This window comes from Lonchura striata, chromosome 3 (assembly GCF_050655825.1).
Source record: "Lonchura striata isolate lonStrDom1 chromosome 3, ASM5065582v1, whole genome shotgun sequence".
In the NCBI taxonomy this organism is placed as follows: domain Eukaryota; kingdom Metazoa; phylum Chordata; class Aves; order Passeriformes; family Estrildidae; genus Lonchura; species Lonchura striata.
Genome location: NC_140705.1, coordinates 39,112,811 through 39,137,981, shown reverse-complemented (window position 1 = coordinate 39,137,981; position 25,171 = coordinate 39,112,811). Strand labels below are relative to the sequence as shown.

The 25,171-nt window shown below is 37.0% G+C and overlaps 1 long non-coding RNA gene across 1 annotated transcript in view; it reads right to left on the bottom strand.

Annotated features, from left to right (window-relative positions):
- Positions 1-2,894: 2,894 nt before the first annotated feature.
- The window catches only part of LOC146767868 (uncharacterized), a 36,356-nt gene continuing 14,079 nt past the window's right edge, over positions 2,895-25,171 (bottom strand). Inside the window, exons 2-3 of the long non-coding RNA XR_014953685.1 lie at positions 20,942-21,111; positions 2,895-20,825 (exon numbers count right to left, since the gene is read on the bottom strand). This is a non-coding gene — a long non-coding RNA (uncharacterized LOC146767868). The remainder of the gene's footprint in view (positions 20,826-20,941; positions 21,112-25,171) is intronic.

Here is a 25,171-nt window from a genome sequence, read left to right as displayed (position 1 = left end):
GGAGACTCAAAAAAAATAGTGTCATACAAAACAGCAGTTTTGTATGTAATTTCATATACAAGTTAATTTCATGTACTTTACTCAAAATATGTCTCTGAAATTCTAAAGATTGTAATGCGCAATGTGAAAGAGGATTTTGAGTAATGCATGATGCAGAAGGCAAAACAGTGGTCTGAATTCTGACTTGATTAATAGATGTTCTGCTCATAAAACAGAAGCAACTTACGTATAAACTGGGTCAGCTTTGTGGAAAGTAGTCTCAAGAAGCTAACCAAATATGAGCTGTCTCTGCAATACTCTTAGGATTATTCCCATAACCATTGCTGCCATAACCATTCTTATTTATGTCAGAGCCTTTCAGAGAGATTCCTTGTTTCACTTATACTGATTTGCTCATACCTAAACAGGAAGGTGTGATGGGTCTCAATCAGGTCCTGGTATGGATGCACTAATCTTTATGGTCATATTTAGATGCTGGTCTCTCTTGCTCTTAGTGAACTAAACGGAAAAACAGAATCTGAGCTCCCTCAAGTAAAGAAAATTAAATTTTGGTTCTTACTGCAGAGAGCCTAAGGCATAAGCATCTCCCTGAGAAAGAAGGGGTTTATTACAAAAATCTCCTAAACAGGCACGTTCAGGCTAGCATTGTTCAGTCATCCACAATTTGTTTATGGAAAATTATCCATGCAGCCAGAAGCAACAGAAAAGTTATATTTATGTTCTCTCAAATATCAGCTATGTTGTGTGCTAGGTTTACAATCATAAAGCTTTTGGTTTGATGCTTTGCTTTAGCATATAGCAAACATAAACAAATAGATGCTGTGATGCTGAGTATAAGTCAAATTATACAATTAAATAACTGTGTAGAATAATTATATAAAATTTGTTTATTTCTTCAAAACTCACTGAATACAAATTCAGTTAGTTCTAACCACTACTCATGGTTCTAAGGTTTTTCAGTTTTTACAGATCTTGAAAGAAAACTGGAGCAGACCTATGTGTCAACATGCATGTAATGCAACAGACACTCAAGAAAATGGTGTCCTACAAAACAAGAACATGTAGGATTTTTGTTGTTGAAATAATGCTGACAATATAAGAGTATTTGTAACTGTATGTTGGAAAATGGGGGGAAGAAAAGGCCATTCCTTTACAGAGGACCTTATAACTTTGTCCTGCACAATTTTTGCATTTAGCCTTAGTGAATATATGCCTGCTCTGCAAGTCAGTGGTTAGCACAAGAAATCCTTACTCGTGGTACCATGCAGAGCACATGGATCCACCATGCCTCTGTTGGTTAAGGCAAGTAAAAATGGAAACATCTTACATGTTCAAACAAATTACATTTCCTTCAACATAAGCCCAATGCAAGGGGAACCTCAGAAAAAAAGCATGGCAGCCCAGTCATGACAAAAATTTGCTCATGGGAGAATTTCAGGGTTCTTTTGCTATTCATTACCAGCCTCCCCTGATCAAACTGTAGTTTGATCTAGGACAGGGCTAATATTCCAGCCAAAAGAATAAATATTCCAAAAAAAATTTACATTTAAGTCTTAACTGTAAAAGATATCTCCAAAGTGTCATTTGTTTATTTCTCTTTCTCAAAACAGTAACCAAAGCCCTAACACCAAATCCTACATGTCACGTGAATGTCACAAAAGACCAGATGGACTTTATCTATACTGAAAACTGGCCAAAAGAATACTTTTGTTTGAACTCACAGTTCCCTCTGACAACTCCTTTCCAGACTTAGTCTCACTGAAGTCCTAAGCTAATTCTTCTCCTCAACACATCTAACATTAACAGAGTGTCTTAAGCCTAGCCTGGGCATAGGAGACGAATCCCTTTTCCATTCAGACAAACAATTAGATAAATACAATGCAATTCTCCAGTTGTAGTATCAGTTCTTACTTAACAATGGAGGATACATTGCAGCCTCACTATAGCTTCATTTCATATTTCTCTTTGTCTCTAAAGCTCCTCTGGCACTAATATAAATGCTTGACTGATGCATAAACCAAAAATAGTGTTCCATGCAAAGATGCAGTGTTCTCCCAAGGAGAATATTAGAATATTAGAATATTAAAGTCTGCCCATGGGTTTCTTTGTCAGATGCCATCCAGATGGGATCAAATGTAGCTATGGACTTTCAGTCAAAAATAACCTTAACCCAAACCCTGAAAATGAACCTCAGAAAATAAAAGGCCAATGAAGATGAAAAATTCCTGAGGAAACAATTATTTTTGCACCAGTCACTTCCTTTTACAACTCCATTGATTGAGAGAAAAAGCCTAGAGGTACAGCTTGAGTGGTGCAGAAGAAGGGCTGTCTGAAAATAAAAACCCCTCTGGGCTTTATCTACCCCTGGAGAAAATCCTTTTCTGGGTAAAATGAAGAAGGAAAGTGCCTAGACTTATTTTATGTTTGGGATTATATTTAGGAATAAAATTGCAGTAAACTGTAGGATAGCTGTGTTTAGGACACTAAAAAATCTTCTAAGAAAAGGAACAGCTGAGACTTGAATTTTCCCCCAGGAATCTGGAGCCTGGGCTGCATTCTATAGAAAAAGCAATAATTCACATGGGAATTTTGGGAGCCCTCAACACCTCCAGCCAGGTCTTAAAATCAGTCAGTTTTGAGGCCATCATGTTGCAGCACTTGGTTATAAGGACTATCTTTAAGTGATACTGCTTTTTGAATAATATTAACACTACTTGCTGCATTGATATATAGATAGAGAAGTATGCAAAATAATTTTTCTTACAATAAAATGACAGTTCTTACTAGATTTATCATCTGTTTGTGAGTAGTTTTCTATTGCTGTTAATAGCACTTTTCATTTAACTCTCAGCGAGTTACATGCACATCCATAGGAAAGTCCAGTTTTGTAGGGCTGTCACTATACAACCAAAGTACGTATCCATGAATTTGAATCTATAATATTTTCAATTTGACTTGTAGGGGGGAGCTGTTGATAGAGTAAATAACCACACAAGTATTTTTTTTTCTCTTCTGAATTGTATAGAAATAATGGGATATAACTGTATCTTCTCAGGTTAGGCCCTTATTGATAGTATTTGCATTTTCTTTTGCTACATAATGAACTAGAATATAATATTTTATTTAAATGGCTTGAATACTTTCAAGCTTGTAAGAGAATTGTGGACTGTGGCTGTTGGCAGTGATGGCATATTTGAAGAAATTTTCCTTTTAACCATTAATTAAGGTCATTGGCAGGAATAAAATTCTGTAAAGACTACTGAAGAGAGGATATAGTTTCATTTATGTTTTATTTTCTTTTCGTCAAAACTCTTAAGAGAGTATTGGTAATTAAAATAGAGAATATTTCACTGTTTCCTACCACTCTTCCTTACCTCTTCCCTATCTCTTCAGATTCCTTCAAAATACAATCCTCCTGTCTGAAAGTGAAGAATTCTGATTCCACAGTCATAAGGAAGCCAGCATTTCAGCAACTGTGAGGTGCCTTATTAGTCAGCTGTCATTTCACCCATGCCAATGTTTGTGTAACTTGTTCAGATGCCTGCATATTTTCATACAGGCTATTCCCCCCAGGTGGTATAAGCTTCCTGGCAGGGGTGATTATTTTGAGCAAGAAGGTTTTTTTCCAAATTATGTAGATTCTTGCAAGTAGTATACACTGTTCAATTTCTCAGCTATGATGAGACAGTGTTCAGTTTCCTTTATGGACAGGTGCAGAAAAATATGGAAAAATATTTTAGTGATTAGCTATAAAAATATTTTAGCTAGCTTAAGGAATACAAGAGAAGCCTGGAGTTTTGTTACTGGAAATTGGGAATACTGTGTATTTTTCCTTCATGTAACATCTTTAAATCATCTTGGCTAACAATTCTCCACTGAAAATAAAATCTAGCAGCAGAAGACACATATGTCTGTGCCTTTTATTGTCTCAAAGATTATTTATCAAATGGATTGAGCAGTTGAGAAAAGACAATTTGAAGCTTCCATCAATAGAATATTTGCTGTGGTACTTTCAGTATTAGTTGTGTTTCATCAGAAAATATGTATAACTCACAGAAAACTTGCCCTGTATTGAGTCATTGTTCAGGGAAGCAAATTACAACTGTATATTGTTTTCCGTTGTAAAATGTTTCAATATTGTAATGGAAGTTCCATATCATCATGGTATACTCATTCACTTGATATCAAGGATTTACAATATGAATTTCATGCAGTGTGAAAAGATGAAAACTCAGGCTGAGATAAAAATTTAGGCTGCTTTTGATTAGCAGTTGTTTCACTCAGGAAAGATTGCTTCTTTATTTAAACTTATTGGAGAATATTAATGAAATGCTTTTTACACACATTGCTATTATAATTTTAAGTAAACTGGAAAAAGAGGATTTAGCCTTCTCTACATTGATCTTTATCCTTAACTTTTCCCAAAGATCAGTACAACTTCACACATTTGAATTTTCTTTCTATAGTCTGTCTCTTCTGGTAATATTAAGTTATTAGTTATAAAAATGGATGTAAATCCCTGATTTCTATAAGAATATGGAAAACTATAATTGCACTAATTATGTTCACATAGCGATGTGTACTGTGCTGTTCATTTATCATGGTCTGAAATATTAATTAGATCATATTTGTAGAAGATATTATATATGAGACTCCAATTTCTTAAAAATTTTTAGAAAATTGATCACAGAATCACAGAATATTCTGAGCTGAAAAGGACCCGTTAGAATCATCAAAGTCCAACTCCTCACTGTGCACAGAACCATCCCCAAAAGTCACACCGTGTGTGAGAGCATTGTCCAAACACTTCTTGAACTCTGTCAGGCTGGTGCTGTGACCACTCCCCTGGGGAGCCTGTTCCAGTGCCCAACCACACTGTGGGGAAAGAACCTTTTCTGGATGTCCAGCCTAAACCTCCCCTGACACAGCTTCAGGCCATTCCCTGGGGTCCTGTCACTGTCACCACAGAAAAGAAATCAGTGTCTGGCCCTTCTTTTCCCCTCATGAGGAAGCTGTAGCTGCAGCGAGGTGTCCCTTCAGTCTCCCTTCTCCAGGCAGGACAGAGCGAGTGGCCTCAGCTGCTCCTCATACAGCTTCCCCTCAAGGCCCTTCACAAGCTCTGTGACCCAGCACAATTGGTTTTGCAGCCATATCACATTGCCAAACCCTGTCTCATTCACTTTTAGATTTTGCCCCTGGGACTACTATATCATTAATCTTACCTACACTTCTCCACCAGACTGAGTATTTCTGGTTTTAATTGGATTTTCCCAGGTTTATTAGGTTGACTTTTTTTTTTTTTTTTTGGGAAGAAGAAACTCATTTTGCTCTGTTTGGTTTTGGTACAGATTTCTAATATTTCCAGACTTTTTTGTGTCATATAATGTAACTCATTGCTTTTTACGTCTCCATTCAACAGGACTGCTTCCAAATGACTGTCTTGTTCTCTCTAGCTACTCAGTCCTCCTGAAGAGCTGACCAGAACCAGCACTAACTGATGTCCAAAGCTAGTCAGTAGGCCACTACCTTGCACTCCTGCTTAGCACTTAATTAGTAAACCCACTTAATAACCAGTTCGAATGATTCCTCACAGCAATCTTTTTTCCCATATTCTATCTTAATTTCTAATCTATGACCACAAATGATGATTAAATTGCTGGTACTAAAATGTATTTTGTGTCCAGAATATCCATAATATGTTTCTAGCTATTCATGGATGATTAAAATATAAATGGGGAGGAAATATTCTGATTTGCATAATAGCATGCATGACTGCTTGTTGATTTTTGCATATCTGTAAATGGTATTAATTTGTATTTATTTATTATTAAAATAATATTTTTTTCCTGACATTTAAGTGAGACAAATCTTGAATTCCAAATGATTCTTATGCTCTTGAGCTGAAACACATACAACATGAAGAACTTATTAGAGAAAAGAAAAATGTGGAAGATTTATTTGATTGAATAATTAATTTTAAATCTGTTTTTTTTAATTGCTTATGTAATTTTAAATGGCTACATAGAAAGAGGTGAATAAAATCAAATGAAAATTGAAGTAATAAAAGGTGTCTGTCTGGTAAAGTCAAATTTTATTTAATCTGTTAGTGTACCAACCATTTAATGATTGTATTCTGCACCTGTGGAGTTATTAATTTTATCCTAAAACCATATAAGCTGGTTTTCATCTATAAGTGCTTTAAATCTGAAGCATGTCACTTGGACCTTGCATTCTCCAGTTTAATTCCTACACTGGAATGAAAAGCCACAAAATGTCCCATTGTGCTATATAATAATGTGAAAAAATCAGATGCTATTAATTTTTTTTTGTTTTGTTTTGTTTTGTTTTTTTTTTCCTTGTCGTCTTCAAAGGCATGGTTTAGGTCCTGACCTGCTGCAAGGCTGTGTGATGCCTTGTTGTCATGAAGTGATTGCAGTGATGGGTTGCAATTACATTGAACCAGACTGCCCATATTCACTTTTTGTTATTATCTGCCTGTGGAGTGTTTTCATTAACTGTGCACTGGAAACATCCTGAATGACACAGGCATCTTCTGCTGTTTGATTTGTATGTGTGCATGTGTAGAATGCTGGAATAACAGGTAGTCAAACGTGAAATTCACCTCAGAGAAACAATGTACTGTCAGAGACATCAATTTCTACAAAACCTTATAATTGCAAAGAAACCATCAAAACATCCATAGCAACCACCATCAGGGTGGCTGACCAAGTGAAAAAGTCTGCTGTAAGCTCAGTTACTATGGATATATATGAAATGCATGCAGGAGTTTCTAGTTAAGTTTAATTTATTTTAGATTCCAGACCTTTGCTATGTGCTCATAGCCAAAGTGAAGAGACAGATCTTGCTTGCTGCACCTGCCTCCTTCATCAGTTGCACAAAGAGAGCAAAATAACACTGAAAAGGGATATAGAAATTCTCAATAAGGTCATGTTAGGGAAATACGGAAGGGAATATGAAAATGATGAAGGGTGTGTAACAGGCAGAAACAGTTTGAGACCTCAGATGAGAAAAATGGATATCTGTATGTCATTGCTGGGGGATTGGGATGTGTCGCCCTCAAGCAGAGTACAAGTGTACCCTTCTCACTTATGTGGTACCACACCTTAGAACACTTCTTTAGTTCATGCTGTGTGTGGAGGAGCAAACTGGTCTGCTTTTGATGGCAGCTGGCTTGTGAACACTGGAGAATTTATCCTTTGAGAACTGAATTTACAAACAATTCCTCCTACCACCTGCTGCCTGCTGCAAATAGTAAGGACATGTGTCTCTCAACTCTGTAGAACATGGAGAGCCCCACAGTTTTTGTAAGGTACATGGGCCTTTGTTTTTTTTTCTTTTTTTGTTATGAGGTGACTGGAAAATAGTGGATGTATTACTGATTTATATTTTCTCATCTCTGAGTTCAATGTGTGAAACAGTAATGCATTAGCAGTATTTATGGATGCTATAAAGAAGATTAATTCACTTGTAATAACCACTGATGAGCTGTTTTTCCTTAATGCTTCATTTTTATCATAAGAAGATTTAAGTACCTAGCACTTTGTATTCCATGGAGAAAATACAAGGATTTTATTCCCCTCTTACATTTTCCAGTATTGGCATGGAAGAAGCTGATGTCATCCTGTGCTGCAGGAGGCTCAAGATTGCCAGCAGGTCAAGGGAGGTAATCCTTCCCTTTGGTGAGCACTGGTTAGGCTACATCTATAGTACCATGTCCAGTTCTGGCCTTGCCCCTACAAGAGAGGCATGGACAGGCTGGAGAGTCCAGTGATGGGCTACAAAGATGATTGGGTGTGACAAGAAATAAGGAATTTCCACTATATGTGACAAGTCTGGCAGATCCTATTAATTTAGCTAATGTTATCACGACTATTAATTTGTCCTGCGTCCTCTCATTAATTTAAACTCTTTTGGTTACTTTTTTCTGTTTCAGCAACCAAGGAGTGAAAGGAAAAAAATACTGACAACAGGTCACTGGCTTTCTGTCAAGAATAGGATTGTTCATCCACTGTGTACAGCTGATATAAGTAGCATTCCTCCATGAAGATTTGCCCGCTGTTTCTTTTTCTTAGCAAATCCTGCCCATAACATTACACTAGTCAGTAACCAGAGTAGCTTTATCATCATTCATGTGCTGAACGCTTTAGAAAGCTAAAAGGATGTACAAGTGTAGAGGTAGCTCACAGTAAGGACACATGTAGTGGCCAAAAAAAGGACCAGCTGGCTGGAGTGCAGTAGTGTATGACAATACAGAAGGGAGCCTGTCTGTGGTAATTTCCCTTAGAAGCTTGAAAAGGCGTATAATTTGGTGAAGGTTCCTGGCATAGGTAAAGCTAACTCTGAAGGGTGCTACCTATTGTGTTTAGATAAAAAGTCCTTTCAATTCAGAGAGAAAGAAGATACTCCTCGAGATCTCAGGTTTGCAAGTGTAGAGATGTGGCTTCTGACAACCTGAATTTCACTTCAAGCTCGTTGTACAGTGGCTAATAACCACTCATCTCTGAGGGTCTACCAGCAAGAAACAGAAAATGCTGGAGAGTTTCAATGGAATTTACACCACCAGAATCTGTGGTAATGAAAAGGTTCTAATGCTTACTATCAGCTTTCAGGAATCCTAAAAAGACATAAAAGCCCACAGTCAACAAAGCAGAAAATCAGTCATGGGCAAAGTGCATGATAGAATCATATAAACTCAAAATAAATACATGCCATACTTGCGAGAAGATCATTTGTCTTGGGGAGAGAATATCAGACAAAAAGTTTACTTCTGAGGGAAAAAAAGAAAGATAGTAACATCCTCAGCAATCCGTGTTTGTGATTTGTGGGTTGCTGGAGGCAAAACACAACATTTTCAAGGGAAGACACATTATTGTGACAATTTTATGATAAAAAATGGAGTAAAGAGAAACAGAACAAATAATAAATCTTGATTTTATTCCAAAACCTAAATCTCAGGCTCTATTTCTGTCACCAGTTCTAATAATTTGGTAGTCCTTGTTGAAGAAAGGTCACTGTTGTGGTTTTACTTAGCAAAGAAAAAGTATCATTGAGCAAACCTAAGGAGAACAGAGATAGAAAGAAAGGAGGGTTTTTTTTGTCTTTTCCTCATTGTCTTGATCTTCAGTCAGGGAAGTGTATAAGGTTCAGGTGTGGAAAAGAAACCTAGTATTTTTTAACTTTTGGACATGAAAGTGTTTCAGGGCTTCCAGCCACTAGTTTGAAAACAGAAGCACAGAGAAGGACCCTCAGTGGTTTATCCCACATGAGGAGTTGATATGCTAGATTACTGTTTCCAAAGTGGAATGGCCAGCTTAGAGACTGTATTGCTGTCTCACAGCTGTACAGCCAAATGAACAGCATCAACCTGAGAAAGGGTACTGGTGTGATGAAGCTGCTGTTTGCACATGTGATTGCTTGTTGTATTCAATGAGACATCACTAACCATCTGGGAATTCCATGTTCCTCCTAACTGCGAGTACTATTTAATGAACTCAAATTAAATCCTACCTGTGAAAAAACCAACACTGTTTCTGGTCAATTCTTCTTATTTTACATTCTTTCACTTCCTACAGGTGCCACTGTGGTTTTATACTATTAATCATTTGTGATTACCATTTTCTTCAGGTATCTGAGATACACTTTTTTTTGTCAGCTTAAGACAGTGACTGAGAAAGTGCTAAAGATGTTTTACACTTATTTGTAGTGCCCTGCAGTACTTTTCACTTGCTGGTTAAAGCTGTGAATAATAAAGGGTCAAAGTGTTGATGGTTTCAGTCATATGAGTTTCAAACACTCATAGAATAGTTAATTAATTTACATATAAAACCTCACTAGTTTATGGTGTAATTATAAATAATTGTATTATATTTCTACTATTTTTGAAATTTAGAGTTATTTATGATTTGGTCCATGTTATGTGTCCCAAGTACAGAAATAGAAAGAGAAATTTTATATCCACAAAACCATACTAAGACTAATTTGATCCTTATATCATAAATTTAACTTTTTTTGAGATTCACACTTCCAAATGAGTTATTAACATTTCCAGAAAGTTTCAATACTTTTCCTTCCCTATCAGCTGGTATTCAGCTGTTGCTACAGAAAATAAGTTGTACTGAGAATATTAAGGGAATTTACTAAATTATTGGTCCATGAGAAGAGCTAAAGCTACTGAACACTGTCAGTGATGCTGCTTGCTTGTTTACCCTCTAGTAAACTTTACAATAATTAAAAATTCTGGAAAAGCATTGCAAAAGGAAAGGGGGCTGAGAAGACTACATGTGCCTAGATAGAATGCTGGCTACTGTTCTAGAATATATCTAAGTCTTAATAAAGAGGCAATGGGCCAAAGAAAAAAGAATCTTCTTATATATTACTTAAGAGGTGATGCAAGAAAAACAGTAGCAATATTCAGTTTTCTGATGTTCATGCTTGGGAAGACACTGATAAATTGCTGAACACTACAGACCTAAATGAAAAAAAAAAATCACACAGCTGCAGGCTGAAGCATAGATACAAATATCTTTGTGTAAAAAAAATGGATGAAAGAAATGTATGTATACAGACTCCCTGTGATAAAGATTAAAAAAAAAAAATTGATAATGCCTTTTAAATATTTTAATGAGACAAAAAAGTAAACAAATAAGTGGGGCACCATTGTTAGAAATGCTGTATGAACACAGGAGAGAGCAAATTGATGAGTTCTGAGACAAAAACCGCAGATCAAAAAATGTTCAAAAACATTCACAGTTAAGAATTTTGTATATTCCTATATGATATCAGAGAAAGAAATACCTAATCAAAGGCTGAGTCTCTCATGGACTATGTGAATCCAGTTTCTGGGGAGATTTATGTGAGGAACAGCTTTATCTCTATAAAGAGATCTCCTACTGAATTTCAGTGAGAGCACTGAAGTAAAACAACCATCCATTTGGAACAAGTGTATCAAGCTAAAGAAAGACAAGAAATAGGACAAAGACTGAATAATGGAGAAAATCACCCTCATAGGCTAGCATGCTGGAAAGAGCATCAAAAATTCAGGAAGAAAAAACACTGTACTTTGGGCTATTGCACAGATGAAAGAGGGAGACAAATTCAAGTCAAATCATAAACTGCAGGTAGCACATTGATAAGAAATTCTCTATGTACACTAAATGAAAATGTGGAGCTATATAATGAACAGAAGTGCATATCTAGCAGATCTATATGTTCTCAGTGCACAGGCTTTGCTGTCAGCAATTCTCCTGACTTATTTAAGGCCAGTTCAGTGATCAGTTAGATTCTTGCTGGACAGTTCATCAAGTTGCAATAGCTTCTCAGCAATAATGTGAAGTGGTAATATCAGTTTAAAAAAATGTGATGAAGTAGTGTTGATCTTTATTAAGCTCTGCTCTCTAGACAAATAAAGAAATCAATAATAATCTCATGTAAAAAAAAGATACTAGATTTTATGAAAATCCTCTCACACAATTTTCCTAAAAATAGAAATTTGTTCTAAAACCTTGGATGCCAGCTAACTTAAAATATGCTGGACATTGTTTTTTAGAGATAAAAATAAAAGAGTAATTATTAATAAAACCATTTATGCTTGCTATGGAAAGAAATACTTGGGATCGTATGATACATTCATGTTGCAGTGCTAATACAGACTTCAGGATTCTTCTCTTCTATTGTAATTTTTCATACAGCTGGTGCTGCTGACTACCATGTAACTGAGAACTCATAATGTATTTATCCTTCCACTCCTAGCAAAGAAGCCTTTTAAAGCATCTGGCGAAATTCCCTGAACAGTTAAGGCAGAGAATTGGGTCCTTTAGAGATCACTCTGAAGAGAGAACTTGATGACTGTAGTTTAAGCACAGAATTAAGGCAGTCAATAACTTCTGAAGACCTTCAGAAACACCTACTGCTTTCCATTTAGTGCTCTAGGGCATGGTAACAGAATCACTAGTTATCTACAACTGAGGTTCAAATGACAGGCTTCAATTTGCTTGCCTAAACTGCAGGCTAGTTCTCTAGTTTCATGAAAACAGCTGGAAAGTGTAGGAAAGTACCTTGCATATGTAAAACCTGAAGCAAAGTCACCTCTAGGAGCATATCCTTTGGAGCCACCAGTCAATTCAGATGGGAAGGGGCTTGAATTTCTAGCTGAAGTTAGCAGGTTTTTTTATTTTTTTTTTATTTTTTTTTATTTTTTATTTTTTTTTTTACACACCAGAGTCTATGATGTACCTTAAAAGCTCATGGGAACCCAGGCTTTTTTAGTGCAGAGGCTACATTTCATTTCGTTGGAAGTGTGGAAGGCTAATAACTTGTTCCTGTGCAATCTCATCAAAGATGAGATTGTTACCAAAAATCAGTAAAAATAAAACTCCTTAACACCAATGTAACATTAAGAAGCAGGCATTTTTTATTTATCTGGATGCATGAGGGAATATATTCTCCAAAATAGCATGCATACTGAGTGCAGAAAAAGCTTTTTTTTTTTTAATATATATACTTTATTTTACATTCATATTCATTGATTTTCCTGGAATAAGCATCTATTTGATGATCATTTCCCCAAAATTTTCAACATTTATTCCCTCCCCTTTGTGCACTCATTCTTCTGTACTGGGGGTCTCTTTCATGGTCCCTGGTGGTTGGTGACCCCAAAGTCATACTTGGCTGCTTGGTGAACTGGTGAAAATTTGGCATAACTGAGCTGGTTACTTTCCATTCTTCTTCTCAGTTAATGTTTAACATGACCCCACAGAATAAGCATTGTGTGGTTCCATAGGCCAGTGGTTTTTGAAGAATAATCATTGTGTTAACCCAGCAGGTGTGCAGACAGTTCTTCATCTGGTAACAAGAACACAGAAGCAACTGTTACTAAGAAAACAGAAAATTGTTGGGCTGAAAAATTATTTCTCTTGAAGCTATTAAATGCTCACTTGAAGTGAGGGAAGAGGAATTCACTTTTACCCCTATGTTTATAAAATTACCAATGTAAGACTTTTTCCAATTTGAATAACTCAATTTTTCTGTTCAATTTGAGAGATGTTTACTAATTACTATTATTCAGAAACACACATATAACCTGAGTCATTTGCATTCTGAGCAGGGCCTGCATCCATCCTCAGCTGAAGTAGTTAACTCCGTGGGAATCCTAAGCCCTGTTTACAGCTTCTGGGCCACAGAATAGTCCCTCTTTCTGTACTACATATATTGTGCTTCATACATATTTTAGTGTAATGTATCCTGCCTGAATGGACTCAGTTTACTGAGCAATTTACCAACCATCACCATTATTTAGCCTTCCACTCATCTTTGCATCAGTTGATACAACTTTATCAGCAGTAGTTTATGTTATTTTCATATCATTGTAGAAGATACTGATTAGTGTCAGCTGTATTATCACACCCTACCAAATTTCCATAGAAAACAGTCATTGGCCAATATTTTTAAAGATTTTTCGCACTGGATTACACCAAGATGTTGGAATTAAAAGATGATTTTGATAAGTATTACAGAAAGGTTTCTTAGATTAAGGAATATGTAATGAAAACTAAAGACAACGGAATTGCATTCCAGGGTATTGATAAATCCACCTCTTAGGAACTGGGAGAGTCTACATGCAGATTTCTCACTTTTATTCAGGCTAAAAATTGGATTTAAGCCCAAATTACCTATATCCCAAATGTAATCTTTTACCTTACTGTAGTAATTCGTAAAATGGTCTCAATACCTGTTTCTTGTTTTATGCATAGACTTAAATATTCTCTGATGCAGAAGGACAATATACTCTGTTGTGAAATGTTCTAAATTTGTAACATTTTTTACCACAAAATGCTAATGCTTTTTACATTGCATTGTGTTTGTCATGGACAGGAAAGAGTTTCCTTGTCTGTTTTAGAAGAAGTGCTAAGAAATGCTCTCCACTGACTTTTGAAGGTTTATAAGTTGGATGATTAATTCATTGCTCATAAATACAGCTAAATTTCAGGTGTCAATGCTTAGCCATTCAATTATTCTTGTGCAGTTATCTTCATCAATCAAACCTGTAATTTCAACAAAAATGAAATCTTATTTGTTTGACAAGGCTGATTTTCATTCCAGCCATGCCAAGGGACATTAAGTATACTCTTATCATTTAATTCTCTCTTACCTGCATCTCACTCCAACCTTTTCATAACAGCAAAGGCAAGAGGCATGATTAAGAAATAATGAGCCACTTTATTAGATCAAATAGGAAACGTGATGCAATAAAGGCTGAAATTACTTAGAAAAGAATGCTGTGTAAGGAAAGAGACATGATTCTTTCATGGTCTCATCCACATTTTCAAAAACAATAGGAAAAAACCCCAAACAAACAAAACCCCAAAACAAGCAGGAAAAAGATCCTGTAAATTATATTCATTTTTGGCAAAGAAATCTGGTCAAAAAATCGGGCTCAAAGAGCAACTGCATAAGAAAAGTATCAAAGAGCATAAAAAGACCTCTCGTCTTGAATTTTCATACTGGACTGATTAGAAGATTATCTTTCTTTGCCTTTGTTGTTAAGTAGTGATAAAGCATAAAGCAACACCTCAGTGATGCTTTGTTCTCAACATGACCTCAATTTTATTATGCTTTGATATGTAATAGTCCTTTGCCGATGTGATTCTGTGTAGCTCACATAATTGGGTTGCTCAGATGAATTAGATTCTTTCAATTAGTAATCTAACCTGAAATAGGTGACTTCAGTTACAGAGTTATCAAACATCAGAATACTTCAGTGACATTTCCTGACATCCTGCCATCTGACTTTTTAAAACAGTCCAGCTACGGATGCCTGTCCTGCCTTTCTGAGGCAGTGCCTTGTCTAAAGTCTCTACACAACCAAAGAATCAAAGGGAAAAAGTTCTGTCATTCCTTAGAACTGTCTCACATTCTCCTGCACTAGTCTAAAATCATCAACTTGCACCATACCAGGAGGTGGACAAGAAAATTTTGGTTTATTTATTTCAGTTAGAGGAGGCTGACTGCTACACAAAATACATTTTCTGGTTTTATGTTGATGATTTAAAAAAAATAATCCATTAGGAATGCCTAATCACTTATTTTTGTCAAATTTGGAATATTACTTCAGTTCAGAATTAACCTGGGTCTCCTCTGTCAGTGAAACTTCATAACACCTGTCCATTAGGTGGTTAGAGTCCTGCCTCCAGGCTTTCTGTAATCTCTGTTGCCCAGATGGATCATAACTCCCATGGTGCCTTAGAGTAGCTTTTGATTGAAACATATGAAGACTCACGAGTGTCAGTGCGCTGTGAAAGATGAAGTCCTGACACTGAGCACTGCTTATGAAGTAGATTATGAACTGGAGATGGTACAGCTCCTGTGAGACCATGTGGGATGGCAGATAATCCAATTTAATGTCAAAGTGACTCATAACACAATATTTAGATATTTGTGTATCAGGGATTTTATGAACTTTTTGATGAGAAAAAATCCTCAATATTTTGACATTAATTTGGAAGAAGAAATTGCCTTGCTAAAGGATTAGAAATTCAAACTTTTGCTTCCATTATTTTTGCAGTATAATGTGATACTTCACAGGCTAAAAAACCCGGCTGAAAAGGCAACCTGAGTCACAGACTGCCTTAGATCATCTTATTCCTGCCTTCTCTATCATCCCACTAATTTTTTTTAACATTGTCCTCCTCCTACTACTTAAGGGATGAATTTTTCAGACATTAAGAGTCATGCTTTCCTTCCTTTCCTTCTTACTTTTACAAAAAAGTCTTTGGTCAGTGAAAGTAACACAACCATATTTGAAACATTTTTAAGGGGAACTAACAGTCTAGGTAGAGAATATAGTTTTTACCCTATTTCAAAGAAAAGATGGTCCAAAACTACTACATCCCTCTTACTTTCTAACTAATAACTCAATGGGAAACTAGGCTTCTGTGGGAATTCCCAGTTCAAATGATAAATAAGCTACTGCTTTACAGAAAAAAAAAAAAAAATTATACAACATAATCACAGATAAAGGCTCCAAAAAAGTCTAAAGAGCTTTGCTGCAAGATAATGACTGTCAAAAAGTGATAACTTATACTGTCAACAAGTAACATTAACAGCTCCTGTTTAATGAATAGTGACTTGAGCTGGAGTGTGACATTCTAGAGATTAAAAAGCTTAACACTTGTACAGTCTACAGTTCTGCTTTTGTAAGTGGACTGCAATTTGCAGTTTTGACTTCTGGGTCAGACTTAAGCTAAAACGACAAAGGTTTCTAACAATGGTAGCTTTCTATGGTTTGACATAAGAAAGGGAAAACACCCTTCCTTTAAAATGAGCCTGCCATTGAAGCTTCACTCAAAAATTTCAAGTATTAAATAAAAGAGGTTGTTTTTTCATCGGGAAATTGGAGTATTTGAATTTTCCTCTAATTTTATTGTAAAAAAGTAGAAATTAGATAATTCCATCATCTAGCATATGTCAAGCTTCATGGTTCCTGAGAGTATTATATATTTTTAGATATTTCTATCCAGATTCCACACAGAAAATGCTTGGTTGTCAGCTGCTTTTGGTTGCCCCCACAAAAAAACCCACATAATCTCTGTGGCCAATTTTAACCAAATTTGACAGACAGATAAAGATGTGAAACACATACCCTATAGCTGTGAAATAGAAAGATAGGAAGAAAGTGAACAGAGTAGTTCTCCAGTAAAGGAAAAGGAAAAGCCACAGATTAATGTTATTAAAGACGCTAAAGGATCTACATGGAACAAATAGGTAGGAATGAGCTGCAGGAAAATCCTTTATCAGAATTCATGTTTTCAGAACACGTTGGGTCATCCAAGAGCAGCCATAGACTCATGGGAAACTACCAGGTTCATACCTCACCTTTCTGGCTTCAGGCTTGTCTTGCCATGGAAAGACATGGAAATGTTTTATTCAGGCTTCTGGGACAACACTTAGGAATTTTCTGTATGGTTTTCCTAGTTGTTTTTGCAGCTCTCCAAGGCCAAGGAGCGAGGCAGGAATTATTGTGTGTCCTGATCAGTGGCTGGGTATTACTGGGGGAAGGCACAAGGGAAGGAGGTGGGGGTCTGCATGGCAAAAGCACCACTCTGCAAGAGGTCCCTGTGGTTACAAACAAATTTTACCATGCCTGTCATTTTAAAAGGCTCATAAAATGTGAAACTTTTCCCAACAAGTGCCTGACAGGATGACACTTGCTCAGCAGCTGCTGTCTCAGGCACTGAGATTTGAGCTTCCAAGGCTCATTGTAAAAACATCAAGGTATTTTATCCCATCTAAATTGGCCTATCTATTATCTTTTCACACTACACATATCTATGGCTGTAGGTATATCTCCCCTGAATGAAGAACCACAGATGGAAACAGAGCTGAAATTAAAGCTCCCCTGAAAATAAAAAAGCAGTTGGAGACCATATTCTTATTTTGAAAAAAATCAAAAAAAAACAAACTAACCACCACATGAATCCCTGTGCATCATGTTCTGTCAGTCTCCTGTCTGTCTTCCCATATGGAAAACAAGTTGAGTTAGGCTTCTCTCTGTGGTATTTTACATAAAGCATTCGGGACTCCATCTAGTAAGAAGCTCGTTTTAGCAGGGGCTGAGGTCATTCACACCTTAGTGAATCAGATCTCTGGTTCTGCTACCACCTTTTATTCTGGGAAAATGGAAGAATATAATTGTTTAATAATCTGCTATTTTAGGCCTGTTCAAATGGACGTCTGTCTTGGTTCGACAAGACAGGAGTCTGTGAAAGAGGGCAAAGCCTCCTGTGCAATGGAGAACGGCAAACCCCCCTCCCTCTGAATTACCAGGATCTTTAAATTAAAAGGCTCTCAGGCAAAGATATGGGAATGGGAGTAACAATTCTTTACTAGGAGAAAACTAGACAACAATTTAAAAAGGCAAATGCAATCGGTACAAACAAAACCAGTGAAAAAAGTCCAGAACCTGAGGATTCAGGGTGCCAGTAGCAGTCCTGCTGGGATGATTGCTCCCTTTGCAGTGATTGATGAACTGCAGCTGCAGTGGTGATCTTTTGAAGGGTATAGTTTTCCTCTGAAGATCTGGCGGCAGTGGGGCCGGTCTTCCTCTGCGCTGGGGTTGCCTCTGAGCTCTGCCGCCGTCGCCTCAGCGCGCTCCGGCTGCTTCGCTGCGAGTGCCGCCGAAGAGAGCTGCTTCCCTGGGAATCCCGCGAAGAGAGAGCCAGCTGCCTCTCTCCCCAAAAGCTACCCCTTTATACAATAATAGAGTGCTTGGCTTCCCCCTCTGGGTGGGACCCCTCACAATAGGATGGTGTTACATTTACCAGCCCGGAAGTGAGTCAGTCAATAGTGTATAAACAAAGCATTGCCTCTACGGGGCAAAACATTGTCTTTGAGAGAGATAACAAAACCTGCCCAACAGGTTTGCCTTCAACAGATGGCAAATAGAATACAAGCTTATCTTACAACCCAGGACAACGTCCTGAAATTTTAAAAATAATCTAATTTTTTTATTAAATTTGCACCTATTCTCACATTTTAACCTGAGTGACTAAACTGGGATTTTGTCACACAGTACCACTTTTTTTTTTTTTTTTTTCAGTTTGGATTCACATTAAGAAAGCAATAGAGCTCAGAATGGACAGGCAATATTTGAGCTATTTCTACTGATTGTTGTGTTTTTTGTAAGAGGTGAGAAGACATCCTAACATAAGAGACATATTTATTTAACAGTATGAAAATTACCTGCACATGGTCAGACAGCATCTGCCCTCTCAAGTACATAATATTGTGAGGTACATAAAGCAGCCTTATAAATGATTCTGTGTGCTAAATTCTTTTACATTCAATCCTTTGATGGGATATATAAAGTCCTGTACCTGGGGAGGAATAGGTCCATGTCCCAGTGTAGTCTGGCAGCTGACCAGATGGAGATCAGCTCTCCAGGAAAGAGATAAAAATCCTGCATAACAGTTCGAACATGAGACAGGAATGTGTCCTTGTACCGAGGAGGGCCAACAGCCTTCACACTGCCAGAAGGAGGAAGGAGGCAATCCTTCCCCTCTGCTTAGCTCTGGAGTGCTGTGTCCATGTGTACCTCCACCGTGCAAGAGACAGGCAGGAGAGATCCAGAAAGAGGTAACAAAGATGATTGAGATTGCCAGATCTTTCCAATGGGGGCTGGTCAGCCCCAAGGAAGGGATGTATCTGGGCAATGAGTGTAAATACTTGATGGGACAGTGTTAGAGGTCAAAGCCAGACTCTTCTCATTGGTGCTCGGAGGCACTGGGGCGCAAAGTGAAACAAGGTGGTTCTATATAAATGTAAGGAAAATATCTTTTACATCACGTCTGGGTGATGCTGGCAATCAAAGCATACAACTCTTTCATCCAGACCTGCTGACTATGAAGACAGAGCATAAAGGAGCTATTAGTTATTGCAGGGGCTTCTTAGAGAAAGGTCTTGGTTGTACAGGAAAAGAATGAGACACCCTGAAAAAAAATATAATTGCTTGGGTATCTAATATTGCCCTTGCATGTTGGGCATCCTTCTCCTCTGTTGCATTTAGCACATGTATGGCATACAGCCCATGTATTTGAACATGCTTGTGGGAAGTCTCTCCACCAGAATTTAAACTGGCCATAGAAGGGATGTCAGGGTCCCATCTTTTGACTGCAGTCATGCAGTTCCCATGTTTGCCTCTGGTGCTGCTTATGCTTGGGAAGTTGTAAGGTTAGGGAGACAACAGGAAGGGGAATCAGGGGTGCTGCAACTTCCTGATTTAAATCAGCTAGAACTGCACTTGAATACAATGCCCTAACCCTTTAAAGTCGTGTTCAGTTGTATGTCAGTCTGAACAATAAAATTTGACAGCAATAAAGACTGAGCAGGCAGGAAAGCTGACACATGATGTAAAGCCAGTCACAGTCCTTCTTATAAACTGTCATTGCATGTGGGTATGAGGAATGAACCAAGTATTATTTTCCTTCAGCTGCCTCTGACCTCTCCCTGGGATTTTCCTGTCCCTAGTTCTCTCACAGCACCTGTATACTTCATAGCTAAGCCATGCTTGCTTATATATAAAAATGAACTGTAATGCAATGCAATATACAATTTTATTTCTAATCTCTAAGATAAATTAATCACAAATATTGAGGTTTTTTTCTTTTTTTGCATTGCTTGATTAGCACAAAGAGGAAATGTTAACTCTTAAAAGAAATAAGCAGTGAACTTACACGTATATCTTCCAGCTACTTTTTTATATTTTAACTTTGGTATCTTCGTAAAATAAAATCTCACTTTCTCTAGAGCAAGATGAACTTGAAATTTACTGTAGGGTCCTTGGTTTTTGAAGAATTCATGCACTGAGATTTGCATTGCAGAAGCAGTCCAAGATAAACAAAGCTTTTATTACCATGAAAAGAAAGGCTATAATCTCTTGTCTCTTTTCTTATGCATTGAGAACTAAATCGTCACAATCCCTGCTTCACAGTAAGGGAAATTAGTTATATTTTGCTGTTGACAGAAGTTTCCCTTGTAAGGATTTCCTATGGATTTTTTTCTTAGTTTCAACATCTAATATGGGATGAATTGCATTTCAGTGGAAATGGGAAATGTCTCCTCTACTTACCTTGTCCTCATCCCAACCCTCAAGCACGTCAGAAGTTAAAATCTTTGAACTTTTGCCTCTTTGTTGAGTTTGGTAGAAACTGGCCTCTGAGTTGAGATTTTTTCAAGGTTAGGTACACAGATGAACACAAAAAGAGACCACAGAAGCCTCTTCCTCCAAAAATGAAGCTGAAAAATGGATGAACCTTGATGCAAAGGAAAAACCCACTCTTAGATACTGATCAGTAAGACTGGAATAATCCTAATGGCAATGTGATAATTATCATGAGAGCTTTGAGAGGAAGGAATTCACAATACCTACCTAAGAAAGAGAACTCAGGATGGGCTACCTCTGGTTGCAAAGCATTCTGTGAGTAAAAGTCAAATGAGAAAGCGGCTGAAAGTATTTCCTTCATTCTTTGGTAGAATTTCACAGGAAGACAAAATATAGTGAGAGAGACTTCTGAGGCTGGATCTCTCCCACTTTGTTTCCTGTGAAGGAAAATGACACTTTATTTACAGTCTTGTCAAATCACTTCAGATTACCTATATATCTGGGTGTATATGGCTTCTGGTGTAAGACATTCTTTTCCACTCGTGTCAATCTATGCACATGCACAGTCAGTCTTACATATAAGAGTGTGTTATGCCAGATATTGTCAGTGACAGATTGCTATTAAAAACTGACAAAGCAAAATGATGATGAAGAGCAACAAAGAATATGTTGGCTCATTCCCTTTTAAGCTAAAGTGTTTGATTTTTTGTGAATTTTCAGTTTGTCTTGTTATTGAATTTTTCATTAGTAATAACACTACATTCAATACAATTTTCAGGCATATATTTAATGAGATATCCTAGTGATATTCTCTTTACAGTGTTGACCATGGTATGGAACTACAGATCCTTATTTCTTATGATATGCCCAACCATGTGAAATTAGCACTGAAAAACCAAATTTGATTTGTCATTTATGATCACAGGAAATTGAATCCTTATCCATAAGATATTGACCTCAAGTGGCCTTCATCTAGATTCTCCTAAGTTTTCTTAAAAACAGGTCTCCAGGTACTTAAACAGATGAGTATCTGTAACTCCAGGGAGATAAAAGTCAAATTTTAAAACTTCATAATGTAGTAGTTTAATATAAACTAAAAAGATATACTTAACATCTTAAATACAAGGTTAACAGACATTATTCTTCATATGGAATCAGTAACACTACTGAGACACTGTATCATACCTTCTCTGAAGTTCTAATGAAGGTATGGGGTAGATCTCATGAGCTATTCTTGACAGATAGCCACCATCTGGAAATTTGCCAGTTTTTTCAGTTTACTTACCTGATGCACTTCAGCTTTTAGTTTCCTTCTCTTTGGAGCACAGTTCCTCTGAAATAATGGACTAATGGAAGCTGAGGATCTATTCCTGCTTCCAGCAATTTTTGAAATGTTTCTTCCCATGAGGAGAAATATAACAATTTAAAATATAACTAAATACTTGTGTGTGTATGTGTATGTGCTTTTATGGTCTGTTAAGAGTCTTTTATGGTCTGTTATTGAGTCCTTCTCAGACTGACGTCAGCTTGTGCCTTTAAACTTAGAAGTCCCTGTTTTGGACATATAGCGAAACAAATCCGGTTCCTGTATTTCATGTATGCTTTGCATTGTGAACCAAAGTATGGTAAATTGCTACAGTCTGGCGATTTTTTTAAAATATTGCATTCCTGATTTAAAAGAAAATGCTAAGGTAGACCTGAAGGAGAAAGGATAAGGTTTTGGGTAGATTCTCTAATTTCTTTAATCTCCAGATTACCTCTCCTTCAAGCTTCAGAAATGCCACTGAAATGCACCAAGAAAACTGATGCTTGAGTAAGGATAATGCAATCTCTGAGATCTCTTCTGCTGCTCAGACAATGCTAGGCTGAAAAGCAGTTCCCTTTGTTGTTAATATCTCATCAGACAAACCAATTAGAAACACAGAGGGAAGCAGAAACGTTTAACAATGATGCAATCAGGAGAAGTCAGGGAGATTAATTGACAAGTGATGTCAATTCCTTGCTAAAGGTCAGAAATGCTGCCACCTTTAAACCCTTTAGCTCATACTTCAAACTTAAAAAGTGAAGAGTTGTTCACAAAGGCCCTCAGAGGGCTTTAAATCCTCTGTGTCTCCTGAAGCTCCTGTTGAACTCCAGAGGCAGAGGAAGGTAAGGTGTCATCCTGCTTGCTTGGCATGGCCAGACCTGCAATCCAGCAGGGATCCATCTGGGCGGGTTGTTATGCAGACAGAGTGACTAACTTGTCTTTTCCATACCATGCAATTTCTCTGAATCAGAATGAACTCTAACAGTCTGGCCGTGAAACAAGGCAAAGGTTTGGGCCGGCTGCTTCCGCTGGGGGGTGGCTCACCTTTACTCATCTGCAACCTATGAGTTTATTAATGGATCCAAATATAACCAGTGAACCTCTGTGACAGATGGTGAATCATGTCTTACTTCCAGTGCAAAATTAACATTTTAAAAAGCTTTTCAAAACACTGTTGACTTTAGCAAGTGAAACATAACAACAAGGACTTTCTGAAGTCTGATGCTGTAAGTTTGGATGCATTGAAAATTCATTATCTGAGTAAAAATCTAGAATTATTGTGCTATTAACAAAGACATTGCAAGCTGTCATTTGTTTTAGAACAATGCATAGTTTATGATGTTGAAACTGCTACCACAGAGAAGTCACAATGTTTTGCCTTGAAGATGATTTATGAATCATGAGTCTAGAAAAAATAATTTCTCTCACATAGCTTGTTGTAGGTCAGTTCCTTTAGCATTTGGTTTCATGATGAAGGGTATCTCCTAGTCCTCAAAATTTTAATCTAGAACCTCCTAAACACCCCTTTGATTTAATAATAGTTTAAATATTCCAATTTTTAGTTATGCTGTCTTTCAGCCCATTTTTTTCCATATGATGTTTAAGCAACATTACCAAAACATGGTAATGCACAATGCCCTAGATAAGGTGTCAGTCACTGAGGGGAGCTTAAGTTACATATCTAACCATGAGTGTTAATTAGAGGATGCAGTAAATAAATGTAAATGCAAATGTAATGAAAATGCCTTGCAGCATTTTCTCTCCCCCTGACAAAAAATTGCATTTGCACAATAAGAACAATACACACAGACTAAGCCCATAGCAGACATTCAAACCACAAGGCACAAGTTATATAGAGCTACTATAGTTTTATTATGTCTTTTCTCCATTCATATCACATGTGGGATAATGCTCATCATTGTAATCTCTCATACTGGAACAGCAGCCTGCTAAATTTGAATGCCAGTGAGAACAGAGAACAACTGGACATTCTTACCCTTCCCTCACTTCTTTTTCCAGCTGCAGGTGGGAGGATCTTTCTCTTGGACATGGAGAAGTTGCTTGATGAGATTTAGATTATTTTTCTTCAACTGAACTATTTCTTTGTCTGAGATATTTTCATGAAGTATCAGTTTGGAAGAAGCACAGAGAATGTTAAGTATTGTTGTATTTAAATAAAGCAACTCAGGAAAAAAATGTAGTTGAATGGATGCAAAGCTATTCAGTGCCTCTCTTTGTCCTACGTCCAAAATATGAAAATTCAAATTCTAGCAATGGTCTTGGAAATCTCATTGCTTTGCAGAGCAAGAAATCCTAGCAGAACCAGAGCACATTGCAGATTGTCTATAACGTGTGAAGCACCCAAGAAATTCCCCTGAATTCCTGCATTCCTTTTCCTCTGTAGAACTACACCTATGCCAAGGTGTCGGGATACTGAGAAAAGGATGAGATCTGACCTAAGGCAGTTGTGTGCTGCTATTAGTAAACAAGAAGTAATGACAGAATATGTACAGACTTTCATGGATTACAGTGTAATTACACTAAGCAGATATAAAAGTAATTAACTGGTAAACTGCTGTGCTGTTTGGAAGACAGAAAAGCCATATATTTATCTCATAATCACACAGATACCACATGAAAATTAATTGCCATGTAATTATACGATCAGCATTTGCCATGTTCAAACAGTATTTGTGCCCCTTTAATTTGAAGTGCCACTTCATTTTAAAATATTAAATTACTAAACCTCCTGTGACTGCGATCTAAATCTAGAGAAGTAATTGCTGTGTGTGGTAAAGCATGTAAGAAAAAAAGTCACTGAATGCTGAATGACCCAGTTCACTTTCTACATGCAGAAGGAAAAAAATTAATTCTGGCTGATGGAATTTCACGGTGTCCCTCTTTTGGATTATTTTTTCATGTGCTCTTTAAAATATTTCTGTTTTGACAGGCCTAGAGGTTTAATCTAGCCTAGCTCAAGACAGCAATTAAGTATATGCTCAAGCTCAGCTAATCTGCTTGAAGACAGGAGGTTTAGAACATACATTAAGGTCAGGGCAGGATTCAGTGCTGTGTGGCACAGAAGTAAATCATGGCTCTGATCTTATATTTTTTCAGAGGTAGTGCAGTGATTTTCAGCATTATTGGCAAAATTTAATATGCTGCTCTAAAAAGACAATTCAGGTTTTGAC